A 22,567-nucleotide genomic window follows, 5' to 3' on the forward strand; every position below is an offset into this window, starting at 1 on the left:
GTTCTTTTAGTATAAATAAATACAAATACGCCCAACAGAATATGCTGCGTTATATAAGGAACTGTAAATAAAGAAACAAACAAGTCAATCAACTGAAGTTTTGTTAAATATTACACCCTAGACAAGAGCAGTTGCTGTGAGCGGCGCTGGCATCTTTTTAGAATCTCATGGTGGCGCTTGGCTTCTGGCACAGACAGGGGGAGGGGGGGGGGTGTCCTACCTTTTATTTATTTAGTGATGGGCAGCAGTGTCCTACCTTATCAGACGTCACATTCCCTTGCACAACAGTACAGTTGTGTCCTTCTACACAGTGCGAGACGCCCGGCGCTACTGAAACACCTAGCTCATTGATAAGCCGCACACAGGCGCTAGGCTGCGGGCAGGTGTTGGTATAACACGCATAGAGACTCAGATGAGCTCAACGGAACATGCAACTCAGTCGCATGCAGGTGTACAAGTGCCACAATCCCCAATGGGCACTATACCCTAGCAATGCAGTTGTGTCACTTCTAGTTGTATGCAAATAGCACTCGCACTTTGAGCAAAGAAGAGACGGAGTAGGACTGAGTCGCACAAAACCCTTGGGTGTGCAGAGGGGTCTATTTGGCGCAGCTTAAGGCACAACTGTATAGACAGAGCCAATGTGATTCAGCTGTGCTACAACATTACAGCATCTTTCCATGTGTGACCTAGTACTTTCAGATACGCAAATGCGATGGGCAGGTAAGGTGGATACTACAGAGGTTGCCCCCAGTCGGTGTACGTTGGGCACTAACCGCATATACTGGAACATTCATTACTGCAGAATTAGAGAAACGTTTCCTCCACTTGTTCACTTATATTCCATTCCTTTTTTTTTTTTTGCTTTTTTTTTATATTATGTACTATATTTTTTAGTCTTAAACACAATATATGATATTTAATTTTTTTTATATATATAAATATATATAAAAATAAATGTTGCAAGAAACTGTGGTCTGTTTCAGTTACTTGGAGTTTGTGATGGTCAAAATTGTTATGTGCTACACAATATCGCCACCTGGGGTCACTGCGGTGTCATAGACCAGTGGTTCCCAACCTTTTTTCTCTCCCGTACCCCTTGATTAGGCTTTTCATTGATAAGTACCCCCTCCTCTCAATTTTAAAATATGGACAGTACTTAGCGGTATGCGGATCCTTATGCATGTCCTTATATTAAGGAGGAGTAGTATACTACAAGGAATCAGGCCCTTCTGTGTCTATACACTGGTTGTGTATTATCTCCAGGATTCCCGCTAACACCGGTAGGATTAATGCCGCTGCTTCCTCCACCTTTGTCAGTGCTGGGCAGATGACTGCTGACGTCTGAGGGCAGCATGGGAAGCTCCCAGTGGATTGCTGGTCAGGAATATGACACAAGATGGTTTGTATCCATGGCAATGGTTCTTCTTCAGCCATCAAAAGACCTTTTCATCGTCCGCCATTACCAATATTATTTTCAAGTACCCCCAACTGGTCTGCAGAGTACCCCCAGGGGTACTAGTACCCCAGGTTGGGAACCACTGTCATAGACCAAGGCCCAGGAAACAGATACTGGGATAACAATCAGGGGAATTACTGGTAAGTGTTATTTCTATAGAGCATTTTCTCCAACAGGACTCAAGGTGCTTCACAGACATCTACTGCTGTACTCCCTAAACCCTATGCATTATGTGCATTGTTTTGATAAGTCACACAGATATAAGAGAAAGCCTTGAGCGCATGGTAGTCACAATGTAGTGTTGGTGCACAAAATCTTCCCAGAGCTGTATATTCCTCCCTAACAAGGAACCAGGTGAGGCAGCCATCTTGGGCGCGCTGTGTAAGATTACCCTGGGTGGAATAGCACTGGCACGCCAGTGTGTGAGGTGCCCAGGAGCAGACCAAGTTGTACCCAATGCAAGGAAGGGTTCACGTTAACATAACATTTATTGCAAAAGATAGTAAAGGGGGCATGACCACACCCCCTTTACCTGTGGCCCCGCCCATCCCAATTTGTACCGATTTTTAGGTATGAGATGTTGGAGGGTGTGGGAGTGGTGGGTGTGTGATAGCCATAAGCTTATGATATTCCTCAGCCCTCTACTCTAGCACCTAATGACAGCCATCATCTACTCAGTGGTTATTTAGCCGGAATTCCAGGGCCGGCCACAGGCATGTTCCATAGGAGCGGCTGGGCTGGGTGCTGACTATTAAGGGCGGCCATTAGGCTGCTGAGTGAGGCGCCAGACTACTAAGGCGCCTCACTCATCTGCCGCTCCTACTAAGATAACCACCAGCCACACACAAGGCAAAGCTGTATACTGAAAGCAGGTCCACTGCTATTTTGAATGCTCCCGCTGGACCGTGAGCCAATGAGAGCTTGCGGTCCAGTAGCCAATCAGGAGTGGCAGTGGTGGCTTCCGGATCGCGAGCTACCATTGACTCGTGTGCGGCTATGTGGTTGTCTTAGGAGGAGCGGCAGATGAGTGAGGCCCCATAATAGTTTGGCGCCTCACTCAGCAGCCTATTGCCCACCCTTAATAGTCGGCACCTAGCCAAGACGCTCCTATAAAACATGTCTGGAGCCAGCCCTGTCTCCATTTCCACCGCCGTCTTGCAGGAGTAGAACAGCTGGAAGTGGAATTCTGGCTAAATAGCCACTGAGTAGATGATGGCTGTCACTGAGGTGCTAGAGTAGAGGGCTGAAAACAGAATCTTTTTTGCAATAACGGTTATGTGAAAGTGAACCTTTGCATCGGGTAAAGGACCACACACACACACACACATAAAAATATATATTTATAGACAGATACACAGTATACAGTGGGCTACAGTAGCATTGCTGGGGATCTCCGTGGCCCACAGCTCCCCCTCCCTTGTGTCTCCTAGGTCTCTTCTCCCCCATGGGCATCATGGTGTGTGGCATAAGTGTAATGGGCATCACAGTGTGTGGCATACATGTAATGGGCATCACAGTGTGTGGCATATGTATAATGGGCATCACAGTGTGTGGCATACATGTTATGGGCATCACAGTGTGTGGCATACATGTTATTGGCATCACAGTGTGTGGCATACGTGTAATGGGCATCACAGTGTGTGGCATACGTGTAATGGGCATCACAGTGTGTGGCATACGTGTAATGGGCATCACAGTGTGTGGCATACGTGTAATGGGCATCACAGTGTGTGGCATATGTGTAATGGGCATCACAGTGTGTGGCATACATATAATGGGCTAACGTATATGCAGGAGCTTTGATTTTATAAAGTATGTAAAAAGTACAAAGAATATATAAAGAAATCTTATTTTTATTATTCTAATTATTTTTATAGTCAAAATTCTGGAGTAAAAAGTCTATGGCAGGTGAGGCAGTGCCTCACCTGGCTACCTTTTCTGTACATCTCTTATCAAAACTCATTGAAACTCCAGCAGTGTATACTGCTGCTGCACATGTGTACAATGCTGGCATGTACCCCATGGCTCATATATTGTGTGCAAATCTGGCTCCTCAGCCATTTACCTGGTGTGTGGCATCTATTTAATGATTTTTTTTTTTGGGGGGGGGGGGGGTGTCTTCTAAAGTCCTTGCTAAGGGTGCTACATACCTCCCGACATTTCACTTGAAGAAATAGGGACACTCTCGCGGCGAAGCCGCGCGAGCGCCCGGAAAGGGGGCGTGGCGTATGCAAATGAGGGCGCGGCTTATGCTAATTAGCCGCGACCTCATTTTCATACGAGAATAGACGCTGTGCGCATGCGCACAGCGTCTATTCTACTAGATTGGGGGGGTCTCCCAACTGCCACCCCCCGCAGCGGGACAATGCCTTCCGCGGGTGGGACAGCGGGACAGGACCCGAAAATCGGGACTGTCCCTCTAAAATCGTGACAGTTGGGAGGTATGGTGCTAGAAGGCCTTAAATCGGCATTGGCTGGAAACAGTTTCCACCTCTCACTCACCCCAGTTCCTAGCTGTAATGTGTACTGAGAATTGTGCTGCTCATTGTTACTTGTGTCACTAGGCCTAGAAAATATATTAGATGTTATACTGGCGCCATCTTGTGGTTAATTATTATTACTGCAGACTCTTAGTGGAAAGATAAATTCGTGTGCATTTAGGTTGTAGCATTATAGGAAAGGAAAGCTGTCAATGTGTAATGTGTAATCACTCCACGGTTCTTATGTAATATCCTGTGAGATCGCTGTGGACTACACGTGACCTGCTCTCCGTGCTCCTTTTCCGGGACCACCTCTTGCTCATTACTAAGCTGGGATCAGGGCTGTGGGCTGCACATGACCTGCTCTCCCAGCTCCTCTTCCATGACCCTCTTTCACTCAGTACTAAGCTAAGATCCAGGCTGTGGACTACATGTGACCTGCTCTCCCATCTCCTCTTCCGTGACCCTCTCTCGCTCATTGCTAAGCTGGGATCCGGGCTGTGGACTACACGTGACCTGCTCTCCCAGCTCCTCTTCCGTGACCTTCTCACACTCATTACTAAGCTGGGATCAGGACTGTGGGTTGCACATGACCTGCTCTCCCAGCTCCTCTTCCATGACCCTCTTTCACTCAGTACTAGTAGTAGTAGTAGTAGTACGTTTATTTATAAGGCGCCTCAAAGTGTCCGCAGCGCCGTACATAGCAAACAAAAAAAAACAAATTACAAGGTAACGTACAGGGTGTGTTGAAAGATACAGTATAAATAGGGGTATAGCTGGTAGAACTAAAATCAGCATCAGTTCAGAAGTAGGTGTCAAAATTGTCAAGGAGACTGAAGATGAAGTAGAGGAAGGGAAGAACAGGACAGGAGCACAGGTGAGGTAATGAGGTAGGGTGAGTACGTGAGGAAGGAGGGCCCTGCTCATAAGAGTTAACATACTAAAAATAGGTGGGTGGACGAACGAAATACAATAGGATAAGTAGGAACGGAGGGGAACGGAGGCAGGATAGGAGGATCAAAAGAGGTTAGGAGGAGGGATAGGCTAGTCGAAAAAAGTGGGTTTTGAGGGAGCGCTTGAAGGAGGTAAGGGAATCAGATAGCCTGATGGGTGGCGGGAGGTTGTTCCAGTGCAGGGGGGCAGCGATAGAGAAATCTTGGACACAGGAGTGGGAGGAGGTGAGTAGGTGAGAGGTCAGTCGGCGGTCAGCGATGGAGCGAAGAGGACGGGAGGGAGTGTGGATAGAGATCAGTGAAGAGAGGTAGGGAGCTGTGGAGGAGGAGAGAGCCTTGTAGGTGGTGGTGAGGAGTTTAAAGAGAACTCGGAAAGGAATGGGGAACCAGTGAAGAGATAAACAGAGGGGGGAGGTGGAGGTAGAGCGGCGGGAGAGGAAGATGAGCCTAGCAGCAGCATTAAGAATGGATTGGAGAGGTGCGAGGCGGGTGAGAGGTAGCCCAGAGAGAAGGATGTTGCAGTAGTCAAGGCGGGAGATGACAAGAGAGTGAATGAGAATTTTGGTCGCGTCAGTGGAGAGGAATGGTCTGATGCGTGAGATGTTGCGTAGGTGAAAGCGGCAAGACTGTGAGAGAGCACGAATGTGGGGGGTGAAAGAGAGGGAGGAGTCAATGATGACACCGAGGCAGCGCGTTTGGTCGGTGGACGTGATCTCGGTTTCACCAATGCTGATGGAGATAGTGGGAGAAGAGGGGATGTTCGGGGGATGGAAGATTAGAATTTCAGTTTTAGCCATGTTTAGTTTCAGGAAGCGTTGGGTCATCCAGGCTGAGATGGCCGTGAGGCATTCGGAGACCTTGGACAGGAGTGATGGGGATAAGTCGGGGGAGGAGAGATAGATTAGGGTATCATCAGCATAAAGGTGGTAATGAAAACCATAGGAGCTGATGAGGGTGCCCAGAGAGGTGGTGTAGAGGGAGAAGAGGAGAGGGCCAGGGACTGACCCTTGGGGAACACCGACTGGCTGGGGGGTAGTAGGAGAGGAGGAGCTCGGAGTGGAGACAGAGAAGGAGCGATCGGAGAGGTATGAGGTGAACCAGGAGAAGACCGTGCCAGTGATGCCAAAGGAGCGGAGGGTGTTGAGCAGGAGAGGGTGGTCAACAGTGTCAAAGGCAGCCGACAGATCAAGCTGGATGAGGATAGAGAAGAGGCCTTTGGATTTAGCCGATAGTAGATCGTTAGTGACTTTGGTCAGGGCAGTTTCAGTGGAATGTAAAGGGCGGAACCCGGATTGGAGGGGGTCTAGAATGGAGTTAGCAGTAAGGTGGCTTAGGAGACGATTATAGGTCAGACGTTCTAGGAGTTTGGAGGCAAAAGGGAGGCGGGAGATGGGCCTGTAGTTGGATGGAGAGTTGGGGTCCAGATTTGTTTTTTTGAGAATTGGGGAGACAAGAGCGTGTTTGAAGGAGGAAGGGAAGATCCCAGAGGATAGGGAAAGATTAAAGAGGTGAGCCAGGTGAGAGCAGACTGATGGACTGAGACGACGGATAATATTGGAGGGGATAGGATAGAGCGGGCAGGTGGAGGGAGAAGCGGATTGAAGGATAGAGAGGACTTCAGCAGCAGTGGTGGGGTAAAATGAGGACAGGGGTTGGAAGGAGGGGAGTGGAGATGTAGGAGGGGAGGAGGGAGAGGGTGAGGTCATGGCAGCAGTGATGGCAGTCCTGAGAGAGGAGATTTTGGTTGAAAAGTAGGTAGCAAAATCAGCGGCTACGATGGAGGACGGAAGAGCTGGAGGAGGGGGGGAGAGCAAGGAGTTGAAGGTGGCGAAGAGCCTGCGGGGATTGGATGATTGGGAAAGGATGAGGGACTTAAAGTAGGATTCCTTGGCCAGAGCAAGGGCAGAGCTGAAGGAGGAAAGAATGAATTTGAAATGGAGATAATCCGCAAGGGAGCGTGATTTCTTCCAGAAGCGCTCAGCAGTGCGAGAGCACTTTTTAAGGAATCGGGTGATAGGTGAGTGCCACGGTTGGGGGTTGGAGCATCGAAGGGGGATAGAGGAGGGAGGGCAGGCAGAGTCCAATGCCGAAGATAGGGTGTCATTATAGAGGGAGGCAGCGAGGTTCGGGCAGGACATGAGGGCGATTGGGGCGAGAAGAGGACACAGCGTGTTTGAGAAGGCAGCAAGATCAAGTGTGTTGACGTTATGCCGTGAGACAATGCGCTTGGGAGGGGGGGTGGGAGAAGGGAAAGCAGTGAGGGAGAAGGAGATGAGGTGATGGTCAGAAAGAGGAAAAGCTGAGATAGTGTAGTCAGTAAGGGAACAAGAGCGAGAGAAGACGAGATCGAGGGAGTGTCCTTGGATGTGGGTGGGAGAGGTAGTCCACTGAGATAGGCCAAGAGAGGAGCAGAGAGAGAGGAGTTTGGAGGTGCCAGGATCAGCGGGGTTATCCAAGGGGATGTTAAAGTCACCAAGAATGACAGATGGCAGGTCGGAGGAGAGGAAGTGTGGAAGCCAGGCGGCGAAGTTGTCAAGAAATTGGGAGATAGGGCCAGGGGGGCGGTAGATTGCAGCGACACGGAGGTGGTAGGGGTAGTATAGTCGGATAGAGTGAGACTCAAAGGAGGAGAAAAGGAGAGAGGGTTCAGGGTGAATGACACTGTGGGTGCATGAGGCTGAGAGGAGAAAACCCACACCGCCACCTTGGCGACCGTCAGGCCTGGGAGTGTGAGAGAAAGAGGCCACCGTGGGAGAGAGCAGCTGGAGAGACAGAATCAGAGGTGGAGAGCCAGATCTCAGTGATAGCAAGGAGGTGCAGGGCCGGCGCCACCACTAGGCAGGACTAGGCATTTGCCTAGGGCGCCGGCCACTGGAGGGCGGTACTGAGCTGCCAAGGTACCATAGAGGTACCAGAAAGCAGCTCATCCCGCCGGCGTGAATCAACGCTGCCCCCTGCGCTCCCTGCTGGGGGGGATTTCATCGAGGATGGAGACGCTGCCCCCCCGCGCGAGCCGCTTGCTCCCTGCTGGGGGGATTCAGGAGAGGACGATTTGCACTCTCGTAGCACCCGGGAGCTGCAGGAGCTGCAGCAGCTACAGCAGGTACAGCGCTCCGGGGGGTGCGGGCGTCTGCCGCAGTATCGCCCGCACCCCCCCGTGCTGCCGTATTAGTGCCGACAACCAATTCCCCCCCCCCCGCCCCCTCCCCCCCCCCCTGGGCAATTCCCCGCACCCCCCCCCCCCCCCCCCCCCCCCCGGGCGGCGCGTTTTTTTTTTGCCTGGGGCGGGCGGGGGGCTTGCACCGGCCCTGAGGAGGTGGAATGCTCTAGAGATGAATAGGTCATGGATGGCAGGGAGTTTGTTGCAGATGGATCTGGCGTTCCATAGTGCACAGGAAAGAGGGGGGGTGGGTTGTGTATTTATGTGGATAAGGTTTTTGGGATTGCAGAAGCGAGGGGGGGTCATTGGGAGGGTGGGGGTGCGGGGGCGAGTGGTCAGGATAGGTATGGGATGGGAGGGGGGAGGAGCAGTTGGAGAAAGTGAAGTTGAGAGATTAACAGCCATGAGGAACCAAAGGTGAGAGGGTAGGTTAGTGAAAGCAGACAGAGGGATTTGGGAGGACAGACAGCGTCTGTAGTAGATTTGGTAGAAAACAGAGTGAGAGAGAAGGTAACAGGCAAGGAACTACTGTCAGAGAGGAGACCAGTGGGTAAAATCAGGTTGATTGAGTAATCCAATTAAGTATGAAACAACAACAAGTGAGAGGATGAAGGGAACAGAGAAGGTCAGAAGTGAGGCAAATGTGAGCAGGCGTGAAGAGGGAAACAGAGTGCAATAAATGTGTGGCAAAGATAAGAGAAAATAATAGTGAATGAGTAAAATGAAATACAATGTTTGGAAAGATATAGATTCAATGAATTAAATGTCAAAATTGAGCAACAGGTTACAATAGGATAGAAAGAAGATGAATATATTACAATAAAACAGAAGCTTACTAAGCTAAGATCCAGGCTGTGGACTACATTTGACCTGCTCTCCCAGCTCCTCTTCCGTGACCCTCTCTGGCTCATTGCTAAGCTGGGATCCGGGCAGTGGACTACACGTGACCTGCTCTCCGTGCTCCTTTTCCGGGACCACCTCTTGCTCATTACTAAGCTGGGATCAGGGCTGTGGGCTGCACGTGACCTGCTCTCCCAGCTCCTCTTCCATGACCCTCTTTCACTCAGTACTAAGCTAAGATCCAGGCTGTGGACTACACGTGACCTGCTCTCCCAGCTCCTCTACTGTGAACCTCTCTCGCTCATTACGAAGCTGGGATCCGTCCTGTGGACTATACGTAACCTGCTCTCACAGCTCCTCTTCCGTGACCCTTTCTCGCTCATTACTAAGCAGGGATCCCAGCTGTGGACTATACGTGACTTGCTCTCCCAGCTCCTCTTCCGTGACCCTATCTCACTCATTACTAAGCTGGGATCCGGGCAGTGGACTAAACGTGACCTGCTCTCCCAGCTCCTCTTCTGTGACCCTCTCTGGCTCATTGCTAAGCTGGGATCCGGGCAGTGTACTACACGTGACCTGCTCTCCCAGCTCCTCTTCTGTGACTCTCACTCATTACTAAGCTGGGATCTGTGCAGTGGACTACACGTGACCTGCTCTCCCAGCTCCTCTTCCGTGACCTTCTCTCGCTCATTACTAAGCTGGGATCCCGGCTGTGGACTACACGTGACCTGCTCTCCCAGCTCCTCTTCCGTGACCCTCTCTCACTCATTACTAAGCTGGGATCTGTGCTGTGGACTACATGTGACCTGCTCTCCCAGCTCCTCTTCTGTGACCCTCTCTGGCTCATTGCTAAGCTGGGATCCGTGCAGTGGACTACACGTGACCTGCTCTCCCAGCTCCTCTTCCGTGACCCTCTCTGGCTCATTGCTAAGCTGGGATCCGGGCAGTGGACTACACGTGACCTGCTCTCCGTGCTCCTTTTCCGGGACCACCTCTTGCTCATTACTAAGCTGGGATCAGAGCTGTGGGCTGCACGTGACCTGCTCTCCCAGCTCCTCTTCCATGACCCTCTTTCACTCAGTACTAAGCTAAGATCCAGGCTGTGGACTACACGTGACCTGCTCTCCCAGCTCCTCTACTGTGAGCCTCTCTCGCTCATTACGAAGCTGGGATCCGTCCTGTGGACTATACGTAACCTGCTCTCACAGCTCCTCTTCCGTGACCCTCTCTCGCTCATTACGAAGCAGGGATCCCAGCTGTGGACTATACGTGACCTGCTCTCCCATCTCCTCTTCTGTGACCCTCTCTCACTCATTACTAAGCTGGGATCCGTGCTGTGGACTACACGTGACCTGCTCTCCCAGCTCCTCTTCCGTGACCCTCTCTCACTCATTACTAAGCTGGGATCCGGGCAGTGGACTACACGTGACCTGCTCTCCCAGCTCCTCTTCCGTGACCCTCTCTCCCTCATTGCTAAGCTGGGATCCGGGCAGTGGACTACACGTGACCTGCTCTCCCAGCTCCTCCTCTGTGACCCTCTCTGGCTCATTACTAAGCTTTTGTTTGTGACACCACTTCTTTTCCCACCAATACCACTGCCCCTATTTACAGTGTGGATCATTAGAGGTCTACCACAAACCTAAAGTACAGTACAAATGAGTCATGAAATGAAAAATTATAAACAAACTCATGTTGACCAATAGTAGTCGGCCTTCTGACCCCACCCCCTCTTTACCACCCTTCCCTGTGAATGACGATGGCAAGCTGGAAAACACCAGCATCAAAGAACATTGAAGTGAAAAGAATATTTCTCTAATAAACCTGAACCAGCATGCAATGTAGGAAGGGTCCCTGATAAACTTACACAATACAAGATACCTCCACATTTTGATCCTCTTTCAAACAACGCCAGCAATAACATGTATCTGAGGATGACTGATCACAGTAGGAAAGAGACCGTCAGTACGTCGGATCAGATGCATCATAATCTCACATTCCAAGAACGGAAAGCTCTAAAAATGTGCCACTAATCATCCGCCCCGCAGATAAGGGCGGGACAGTCGTACTTCAATATATCAAGCGATTACAGACCAGAAAACCAGTGTCCGTTACACGAAGCGGGAGTCTACATGTAACGGAGGGGTAATCCCACTTTGGCATTTTTGATAGAGCTAGAATCAGCATTGGTTTTGGCGAGAGAATCACAAAGGAAACTTAGGCCCTTATTCTGGTTGGTGCGGTCGAGCCGCATATGCGGCTCCGACCGCACCAGACGAATCCCCGCCTACAAGACGGATCGGCACGGCCGTCCGTACACGGACGGCTGCCGATCCGCATGAAAATGGTGGAGGCGTACGCCTCCACCATGGTGGGAGCTGCCCCCTGCATTCGATGGTCGTCGACCATCGAAGGCAGGTCCGCACGCCGCGGCAGCTCCCGCAAGCTGAGACCACACGGACAATCGTCCGTGTGGTAGCTTGTATGGGGGCTGAAAGCTGACATCCGGCGACGTCAGCTTTCCGCCCCCATGAGTTGCGTCATGGCCTCATTACCATGCGTACGCCCCGCGTTTGCATGGGAACGCCCATGAAACGCGGGGCGTATACATAGGGAAATGAGGGCATGAAGCCCCTCACGCCCCTATACGCCCCCTTTGCGGCGTACTAACGTTATGTGCGGCGAATTCGCCTGCACATGCGCAGATTGACCTCTGCGCATGTGCAGACGGAAAACATCGGCGGTACGGCCGCACGCGGGCCGTACCGCACGAACCAGAATAAGGGCCAAGGTTACTGTTACTAACGTCTTCCTGTACCTCTGCTTTATAACTAAAATTTCACAATCTTAGGAGTCGATCCTATTCGGTGCAGATAATTCGCACTCGCAGATCACCATGGCACCGGGCGCTCTTTACAGCGGACTGAATTTGCTTAAAAGTGCTTGCACCTCTATAGGGGTGCGAGCAATTTAAAGTGAATTCGACCCTGCGAAGGATGCGAGATAGGCTTAACCCCTTCCCGCCGCAGCCTGTTTTTGTCTTCCTGACAGAGCCCTTTTTTTCAAATCTGACAGGTATCACTTAAGTGGGGATAACTTTTTTTTGCTTTTACTTATCCCAGTGATTTTGAGATTGTTTTCTCGTGACACATTGTACTTCAAGTTAGTGGTAAATTTGGGTCGATACAGTCTGTGTTTTTTTGTGAAAAATACCAAAATGTCGTAAAAAAATGGAAAATTTAGCAATTTTCAAAATGTTAAATTTTCTGCTTGTGAGACAAATAATCATACCACTCAAAATAGTTAATAACTAACATAGACCATATGTCTACTTTATGTTTCCATCATTATTTCAACATCCTTTTAATTTTTTTGGACACTAGGAGGCTTAAAATATGAATAGCAAATTCTCAAATTTTCAAGAAAATTTCAAACACTGATTTTTTTAGGGACCAGTTCAGTTCTGATGTGACTTTGAGGGACTTGTATGTGAGACACCCCCATAAATGATGCCATTTCAAAAACTGCACCCCTCACAGTATTTAAAACAGCATTTTGGAAGTTTGTTAACCCTTTAGGTGTTTCACAGGAATTAAAACAAAGTGTAGGTGAAATTTCAAAATTTCATTTTATTTGCAGATTTGCAATTTTAATACATTTTTCTAAGGAACACAGTAGATTTTACTAGAGAAATGTGACTAAAAATTGATTCCCCCAATTCTTTTGTTTTCATAAATATCCTATATGTGGCCCTAGTGTGCACGTTGACCAAACCACAGGCTTCATAATAGAAGGAGCACCTACTTGATTTTGGAGCCTCCTTTTTATGAGATTATTTTTTAGGCACCATGTAGGTTTCTAGGCACCATAAGATGCTAAAAGTTAGGAACCCCCCCACAAGTGACCCCATTTTGCAAACTACACCCCTCAGGGAATTCATCTAGGGGTATAGTGTACATTTCAAACCCCCAGGGGTTTCACCAATTGTGGTACAACTGGGCAGTGAAAATGAAAAATTATTTTTTTTACACAAAAATGCAGTTCTGGTTTCAAATTTTTCATAAGGAATGAAGGAGACAAAGCACCCCAAAATCTGTGCCCCAATTTCTCCCGAGTACGGCAATGCCTCACATGTGACCAAAAAATACCATTTGGGTGCATGGCAGGACTCAGAAGGGAAGGAGTGATTTTTGGATTTTGCAGCTCAGATTCTGGTGGAATGTTGGTGGGTGCTATGTCGCATTATCAAGACCCCCGAAGCACCAATACAGTGGAACCCCCCCACAAGTGACCCCCATTTTGCAAACTACACCCCTCAGGGAATTCATCTAGGGGTATAGTGTACATTTCAAACCCCCAGGGGTTTCACCAATTTTGATACAACTGGGCTGTGCAAATGAAAAATTACATTTTTTACACAAAAATGCAGTTCTGGCTCAAAATTTGTCATTTTCACAAGGAATGAAGGAGACAAAGCACCCCAAAATCTGTGCCCCAATTTATCCCGAGTACGGCAATGCCTCACATGTGACCAAAAAATACCATTTGGGTGCATGGCAGGACTCAGAAGGGAAGGAGTGATTTTTGGATTTTGCAGCTCAGATTCTGGTGGAATGTTGGTGGGTGCTATGTCGCATTAGCAAGACCCCCGAAGCACCAATACAGTGGAACCCCCCCACAAGTGACCCCATTTTGCAAACTACACCCCTCAGGGAATTCATCTAGGGGTATAGTGTACATTTCAAACCCCCAGGGGTTTCACCAATTTTGATACAACTGGGCTGTGCAAATGAAAAATTACATTTTTTACACAAAAATGCAGTTCTGGCTCCAAATTTTTCATTTTCACAAGGAATGAAGGAGACAAAGCACCCCAAAATCTGTGCCCCAATTTCTCCCGAGTACGGCAATGCCTCACATGTGACCAAAAAAATACCATTTGGGTGCATGGCAGGACTCAGAAGGGAAGGAGTGATTTTTGGATTTTGCAGCTCAGATTCTGGTGGAATGTTGGTGGGTGCTATGTCGCATTAGCAAGACCCCCGAAGCACCAATACAGTAGAACCCCCCCACAAGTGACCCCATTTTGCAAACTACACCCCTCAGGGAATTCATCTAGGGGTATAGTGTACATTTCAAACCCCCAGGGGTTTCACCAATTTTGATACAACTGGGCTGTGCAAATGAAAAATTACATTTTTTACACAAAAATGCAGTTCTGGCTCCAAATTTGTCATTTTCACAAGGAATGAAGGAGACAAAGCACCCCAAAATCTGTGCCCCAATTTCTCCCGAGTATGGCAATGCCTCATATGTGACCAAAAAATACCATTTGGGTGCATGGCAGGACTCAGAAGGGAAGGAGTGATTTTTGGATTTTGCAGCTCAGATTCTGGTGGAATGTTGGTGGGTGCTATGTCGCATTAGCAAGACCCCCGAAGCACCAATACAGTGGAACCCCCCCACAATTGACCCCATTTTGCAAACTACACCCCTCAGGGAATTCATCTAGGGGTATAGTGTACATTTCAAACCCCCAGGGGTTTCACCAATTTTGATACAACTGGGCTGTGCAAATGAAAAATTACATTTTTTACACAAAAATGCAGTTCTGGCTCCAAATTTTTCATTTTCACAAGGAATGAAGGAGACAAAGCACCCCAAAATCTGTGCCCCAATTTCTCCCGAGTACGGCAATGCCTCACATGTGACCAAAAAATACCATTTGGGTGCATGGCAGGACTCAGAAGGGAAGGAGTGATTTTTGGATTTTGCAGCTCAGATTCTGGTGGAATGTTGGTGGGTGCTGTGTCGCATTAGCAAGACCCCCGAAGCACCAATACAGTGGAACCCCCCCACAAGTGACCCCATTTTGCAAACTACACCCCTCAGGGAATTCATCTAGGGGTATAGTGTACATTTCAAACCCCCAGGGGTTTCACCAATTTTGATACAACTGGGCTGTGCAAATGAAAAATTACATTTTTTACACAAAAATGCAGTTCTGGCTCAAAATTTCTCATTTTCACAAGGAATGAAGGAGACAAAGCACCCCAAAATCTGTGCCCCAATTTCTCCCGAGTACGGCAATGCCTCACATGTGACCAAAAAATACCATTTGGGTGCATGGCAGGACTCAGAAGGGAAGGAGTGATTTTTGGATTTTGCAGCTCAGATTCTGGTGGAATGTTGGTGGGTGCTATGTCGCATTAGCAAGACCCCCGAAGCACCAATACAGTGGAACCCCCCCACAAGTGACCCCATTTTGCAAACTACACCCCTCAGGGAATTCATCTAGGGGTATAGTGTACATTTCAAACCCCCAGGGGTTTCACCAATTTTGATACAACTGGGCTGTGCAAATGAAAAATTACATTTTTTACACAAAAATGCAGTTCTGGCTCCAAATTTTTCATTTTCACAAGGAATGAAGGAGACAAAGCACCCCAAAATCTGTGCCCCAATTTCTCCCGAGTACGGCAATGCCTCACATGTGACCAAAAAATACCATTTGGGTGCATGGCAGGACTCAGAAGGGAAGGAGTGATTTTTGGATTTTGCAGCTCAGATTCTGGTGGAATGTTGGTGGGTGCTATGTCGCATTAGCAAGACCCCCGAAGCACCAATACAGTGGAACCCCCCCACAAGTGACCCCATTTTGCAAACTACACCCCTCAGGGAATTCATCTAGGGGTATAGTGTACATTTCAAACCCCCAGGGGTTTCACCAATTTTGATACAACTGGGCTGTGCAAATGAAAAATTACATTTTTTTACACAAAAATGCAGTTCTGGCTCAAAATCTTTCATTTTCACAAGTAATGAAGGAGACAAAGCACCCCAAAATCTGTGCCCCAATTTCTCCCGAGTACAGCAATGCCTCACATGTGACCAAAAAATACCATTTGGGTGCATGGCAGGACTCAGAAGGGAAGGAGTGATTTTTGGATTTTGCAGCTCAGATTCTGGTGGAATGTTGGTGGGTGCTATGTCGCATTATCAAGACCCCCGAAGCACCAATACAGTGGAACCCCCCCACAAGTGACCCCATTTTGCAAACTACACCCCTCAGGGAATTCATCTAGGGGTATAGTGTACATTTCAAACCCCCAGGGGTTTCACCAATTTTGATACAACTGGGCTGTGCAAATGAAAAATTACATTTTTTACACAAAAATGCAGTTCTGGCTCAAAATTTCTCATTTTCACAAGGAATGAAGGAGACAAAGCACCCCAAAATCTGTGCACCAATTTCTCCTGAGTACGGCAATGCCTCACATGTGACCAAAAAATACCATTTGGGTGCATGGCAGGACTCAGAAGGGAAGGAGTGATTTTTGGATTTTGCAGCTCAGATTCTGGTGGAATGTTGGTGGGTGCTATGTCGCATTAGCAAGACCCCCGAAGCACCAATACAGTGGAACCCCCCCCACAAGTGACCCCATTTTGCAAACTACACCCCTCAGGGAATTCATCTAGGGGTATAGTGTACATTTCAAACCCCCAGGGGTTTCACCAATTTTGATACAACTGGGCTGTGCAAATGAAAAATTACATTTTTTACACAAAAATGCAGTTCTGGCTCAAAATTTTTCATTTTCACAAGGAATGACGGAGACAAAGCACCCCAAAATCTGTGCCCCAATTTCTCCCGAGTACGACAATGCCTCATGTGTGACCAAAAAATGGCAGGACTCAGAAGGGAAGGAGTGATATTTGGATTTTGCAGCACAGATTCTGGTGGAATGTTGGTGGGTGCTATGTCGCATTAGCAAAAACCCCGAAGCACCAATACAGTGGAACCCCCCCACAAGTGACCCCATTTTGCAAACTACACCCCTCAGGGAATTCATCTAGGGGTATAGTGTACATTTCAAACCCCCAGGGGTTTCACCAATTTTGATACAACTGGGCTGTGCAAATGAAAAATTACATTTTTTACACAAAAATGCAGTTCTGGCTCCAAATTTGTCATTTTCACAAGGAATGAAGGAGACAAAGCACCCCAAAATCTGTGCCCCAATTTCTCCCGAGTATGGCAATGCCTCATATGTGACCAAAAAATACCAGTTGGGTGCATGGCAGGACTCAGAAGGGAAGGAGTGATTTTTGGATTTTGCAGCTCAGATTCTGGTGGAATGAATGGTGGGTGCTATGTGGCATTAGCAAGACCCCCGAAGCACGGTGAAATGATGAACCTAATAATCCATAGATGTGTGGTATATTTTAAAACACTCCTTTATACATAGGCCGGGTTTGTCGGGGCAAGTTTCACAGTGGAAAATAGTATCCTTTCTTATTCCCTTTTTATAGCAAACTTTGCACCTTTTTTGTGTCCTGCCCTTTCTTGCAGTGGAGGGGATTTCGTTAGGAAAATGCTGCCCTGGTACAATACGGGGGCCAGTACTAGAAGTACTGGGGCCCTCTGCCTGCTGGTTCCCAAATATTAGGCCCTTTATGACTTCCTCTTGAAAGTGCATAAATGTCCCCCTCTGGCTGGTAGAACGGAATAGCACGTAAGCGTTATACAGTGCCATCTGGATGATATACACGGCCAGCTTCTTGTACCAGATTTTTGTTTTCCGCAGGGGACTGTACGGCTTCAGTACCTGATCTGAAAGATCCACTCCGCCCATGTACTTATTGTAATCTAGGATACAATTAGGTTTTGAGGTGTGGGTACTGGTACCTCGTACAGGGATGGAGGTGGTACTGTCTCCATGAATTGTTGTCAGTATAAGGACATCCCTCTTGTCCTTATATTTGACCAACAACATATTTTTGGTGGATTGTGCCCTGCTTTCACCCCTTCTCAGTACTTGGGCAATGTGCGTTTTTGGGAGGCCTCTTTGGTTCTTGCGCACAGTACCGCAAGCTGCTGTACCTCTTGAACCAAGGGCCTTAAACAGGGGGATGCTAGTGTAAAAGTTATCCACATAGAGGTGATAACCTTTATCCAGGAAGGGGTGCACTAAATCCCAGACAATTTTTCCACTAACACCTACGAGGGAGGGGGGGCATTCTGGCGGTTTAATTCTTGAATCCTTCCCTTCATATACCCTAAACCTGTGGGTGTACCCTGAGGTGCTTTCACACAGTTTATACATTTTTATGCCATACCTTGCCCTCTTACTGGGAAGGTACTGGCGGAATTTAACCCTTCCTTTAAAATGTATAAGGGACTCGTCGATACAAATAAATTTTTCAGAGATGTACATCTCTGCAAATTTGGCACTGAAATGATCAATGACCGGCCTGACTTTGAATAGCCGGTCAAAGGTGGGATCATCTCTGGGTGGGCACTGTGCATTATCGGTGTAATGTAAAAATTTAAGGATTATCTCAAAACGAGTCCGAGTCATGGCCATACGGTAAAGTGGGGTGCTGTACAGAACATCTGTACTCCAATATTGCCTAATTTCTGGCTTTTTTACTATGCCCATATGTAACACCAGACCCCAAAACGTCATCATCTCTACTGCATCTACAGGGGTCCACCTAGCAAATGATGACGTGGGGTTTTGAGCAATAAACTGCTGGGCATATAAATTACTTTGGTCCACCATTAAATTTATAAAATCATCAGAGAAAAATAATTTGAAAAAGTCAATTTCTCTGAGACCTGTTGAATCAAATTGGATTCCTGGGATGGCCAAAAACTCAGGAACCTGGGGCTCAAAATTGTCTGGTGGTGGGGTCCATATGGGATCAATCATTTGGGGGGGGTCTCAGCTGCTCTACGGGGGCGTCTTTGAGGGGGTCCCTCATCACTAGAGGAGGAAGAGGAGCTTAAGACGAATCCTTCAAATTCCCCGCTTGCATCACTGGCTGTGTCAGAGTCAGAGGCAAGCATGGCATATGCCTCCTCCGCTGAATACATTCTTCTGGATGACTGGGATGACATTTGGGATGACATTTTTATTTTTGTGTTTCTGTAAGTGTAATGTTTCAACACGTGTATAGTGTAGGGGGGGTACAAACTTTATTTCAACCCGGGGGGTATGTAGTGTGTAGTGTGTATGTAGTGCAGAAAAAAAAATACTTTATACAGGAATTTGATCCCAATAAAAAAAAAAAAAATTGAAGGGGTTGAAAAAAAAAAAAAAAAAGGTCCTGCGCCAAAAATTGAGCACAGATGTTGGTCAGTAACGTCCGTCACTGAACAGCGCTCAAAGGCAACAGGACACCCACAAAAGCAACGTGGGTGTAAAAACAATAAAAAAAAAAAATAAACCACAGCACTCTCCCAAAAAATAACAATTTAAGAAAAAAATAAACCACAGCACTCTCCCAAAAAATAACAATTTAAAAAAACTGCAGAAAAAAAATGATATCAACCCTGTGCCAAAAATGCTGTTCAGTGATGTACGCCACTGATCAGCGGCCACAGGACACCCACAAAAGCAACGTGGGTGTAATAAACCACAGCACTCTCCAAAAAAAAAAAAAAATTTAAAAAAACTGCAGAAAAAAAATGATATCAACCCTGTGCCAAAAATGCTGTTCAGTGATGTACGTCACTGATCAGCGGCCACAGGACACCCACAAAAGCACCCACAAAAGCAACGTGGGTGTAAAAACAAAACCCCACTGCAATCCCCCCCCCCCCCCTGCAGATCAGTGATGCAGTGATGCGACACTGATAAGCAGTGAGGGGCAGCAGGCAGACAACTGTGGGTGCAACCTGACAGGGTATATATAAAAAAAAAAAAACCTGGACCCCCAAAAAGTTGCTGATCAGTTAATTAATTTAAACTACCAGCGGTGATCAGGTAAGTATCAGGCAAGGTTCAGGTATGTATATCACGACAGAGTGGCCGGTGACCGCTCTGCACGCAATTCCAGACCGGAATGGCGTCTGCAGCGCAGTCACCGTTAGTTTAAATGACGCACCTTGGCTGTGATTGGTCCGTCGGTCCGACGGACCAATCACAGCCTTGGGGGCAGGTGGGGTGAGGTGGGGTGAGGTGTGGTCATCACCGGTGACCCCCTCATGCCCCCTCACACCCGGCGGTGATTGACACCTGTGTTACCGAGCGTCTGATTCGCCGGTAACACAGGAAAACGCTGCGACTGGCTGTTCACATTGAACAGCCAATCACAGCGATCGCCGACGGGGGGGAGGCATCGCCACCCCCCCTGGGCATGCAGGGACATGTCTGCCGTCAGGGACAGCAGACTTGTTTAAACTGTCACCGCGTCTATAGACGCAGGGACAGTTTAAAGTCATGACGTATATATACGTCATGTGTCGGGAAGTACATCCCGGCCATGACGTATATATACGTCAAATGTCGGGAAGGGGTTAATTCGGGTGCCGCTTTCAGCGTTTAAACAGCACCTGAACGGCAACTCGCACCGTTCGGTACTAATAGCATTGACCCCATAATCTTAGGCAGCGGCTCGCTCTTTCAGCAAACTTCTGTACGACTATAGACTCCATTCTTCAGCCACTTATACAGACACACCCCAACTTCTTGTTGGACACCACAATGATGCTTAACCCTTTGAGTGCCAAGGGAATTTGTCAAAACAGGTGTAAAAATTGCCAAGCAAACCTTTTTATTAAACCCTCTAAGTTCCAATGTTGCTGTTTGAGATCCTCAAAATGCCCGTTAAAATTGCCAGCGCCGCTCACATTGGCTGTTCTTGGCTAGGCTGTTTTAGCAGGGCACTGTGATTTTTAAAGGACAAAATGCGCCCTGCCCCTCTAGCAGTGCCCTTCTAGAACAGCCTGCTGTCTGTCCCTGCCAGTGCCCACGGGGAAGCTCAGTCACACTGTAGATACCCAACGCTTCCCCGGGAGTGACTTTGGCCCAATGGTGATGACAATTGGCCGGCCTGCCCCTAATGGTGACCTGGGCACACCTCCAAATGTGACATTGCCTGCCCAGCCCGCCCCCTTCATGCTGCCCCCGTACCCCAATACCCTGCCCAGTCCAGATCCTGGAAGAATTGCTATACTAGTTATATTTACGATATCTTACTATTGTGGAAGGGTTCGAAGAAGTTGGAGTTTCCTAAGGGTATTATTGATCAACATAACAATAGTTACAGTCCAGTAAAACATGTATCAAGACGTAGTTGACGTCTTAGATGTTACAATATCGATTGTGGATTCTAAAATCAGCACCACAGGCTTCACTAAAGACACTGAGAGTATCTACAGAGCCACAGCTGTCATCCTAGGAAGTACAGTTTACCATACTCTCAAACAGTGGCAATGGAGTCATGTGCCGCCGGGCACCAGGCTTAAAGGGGGCACTGGCTCCATTGCCTCTGATGTTCAGCTCATTAGTGCCACTGCTGCAATTATCTTATTCAGCGGCGGGCGGCTATATTATGCAGCAGAGTGGACGAGCCCCCATACCCTTGCGGCCCCCCTCCCCCGTAGCCTTGTGTGCAGCGGCCGCATTGCCACTCCTCCCTGTCACCTGGGTGCTGGCTTGGGCAGAAGTCGGCCTGAGCAAGCCAGTCAACAGTGTCACTGTAAGTGAGGAAGAGTCAGGATGGAGACAGTCCACTCCACACAGTCAGTGTGCAGATGTGACTGTCACTGAAGCAGGCAGGCGGTAGCCGGGAGCTGGGTGGGAGACGCTGCAGCGATGGCCTGTGAGGGTGCTCATGCACACCACCATCTTGTATTCGGTGTGAGAGATCCACAGTGGGACACAGGCATGTCTACTCATCCCTCCCCGTCACCTCACACCCAGACGGACCCTCTTTGTGTGTGCGGCTCAGAAGGGATCAGCCCCTTGGGGCCCTGTGGGGGTCACTCAGCATTGGTGCAGCTGCCCACCTCCCACTCTAGCTCCCATCCAAGCTGCAGCAACATCAGGCTGGCACCCACTACTCGCTCTTTTCCCTTTTTATTCCAGACCCCCCACTCTCTCTCTCTGCCTGACCACCACCCTCACCCTATCCCTTTCTCTGCCTGACCACCACCCTCACCCTATCCCTTTCTCTGCCTGACCACCACCCTCACCCTATCCCTTTCTCTGCCTGACCCCCCTCTCACCCATCTCTCTCTGCCTGACCCCATTCTCTCTCTCTCTCTGCCTGACCCCCTTCTCTCTCTCTCTCTGCCTGACCCCCTTCTCTCTCTCTCTCTGCCTGACCCCCTTCTCTCTCTCTCTCTGCCTGACCCCCTTCTCTCTCTCTCTCTGCCTGACCCCCTTCTCTCTCTCTCTGCCTGACCCCCTTCTCTCTCTCTCTCTGCCTGACCCCCTTCTCTCTCTCTCTGCCTGACCCCCTTCTCTCTCTCTCTCTGCCTGACCCCCCTCTGACCCCATTCCTCTCTCTGCCTAACCCCCCTCTCACTCACTCTGTCTTTGTACCTGACCCCTCTCTCTCTCTCTCTCTCTAACCTTTAAATCCTCTCACCCCCTTCTCTCTATCCCTGACACCCTCCCTATCCCCTACACCCCTCTCTCCCTGGCATTTTTTCTCTCTCTCTGACACTCTTGTTTCTCTCTTTCTCCATGATTCCCTATCTCTCTCTCTCTCTCTCTCTCTCTCTCTAGCTATCGATCTATTGGGGGGGCACCAACTTTTATCTTGCCTCCGGGCGACAGGGATGAACTTACGCCACTGCTCTCAGATGCATCAACACTGACCGGGCCACAGCATTATCACAGATTGATGATCTTATTAAGCATTTAGTAGCCAGAGGTTATAG

The 22,567-nt window shown here is 48.6% G+C and overlaps 1 long non-coding RNA gene across 5 annotated transcripts in view; it reads right to left on the reverse strand.

The window, feature by feature from the left end:
• LOC146050525 (uncharacterized) overlaps positions 1-22,567 on the reverse strand; it is a 237,015-nt gene that overhangs the window by 160,281 nt on the left and 54,167 nt on the right. The gene's annotated exons all lie outside the window — the stretch shown is intronic.

This window comes from Crinia signifera, chromosome 12 (genome assembly GCF_055691185.1).
Source record: "Crinia signifera chromosome 12, ASM5569118v1, whole genome shotgun sequence".
In the NCBI taxonomy this organism is placed as follows: domain Eukaryota; kingdom Metazoa; phylum Chordata; class Amphibia; order Anura; family Myobatrachidae; genus Crinia; species Crinia signifera.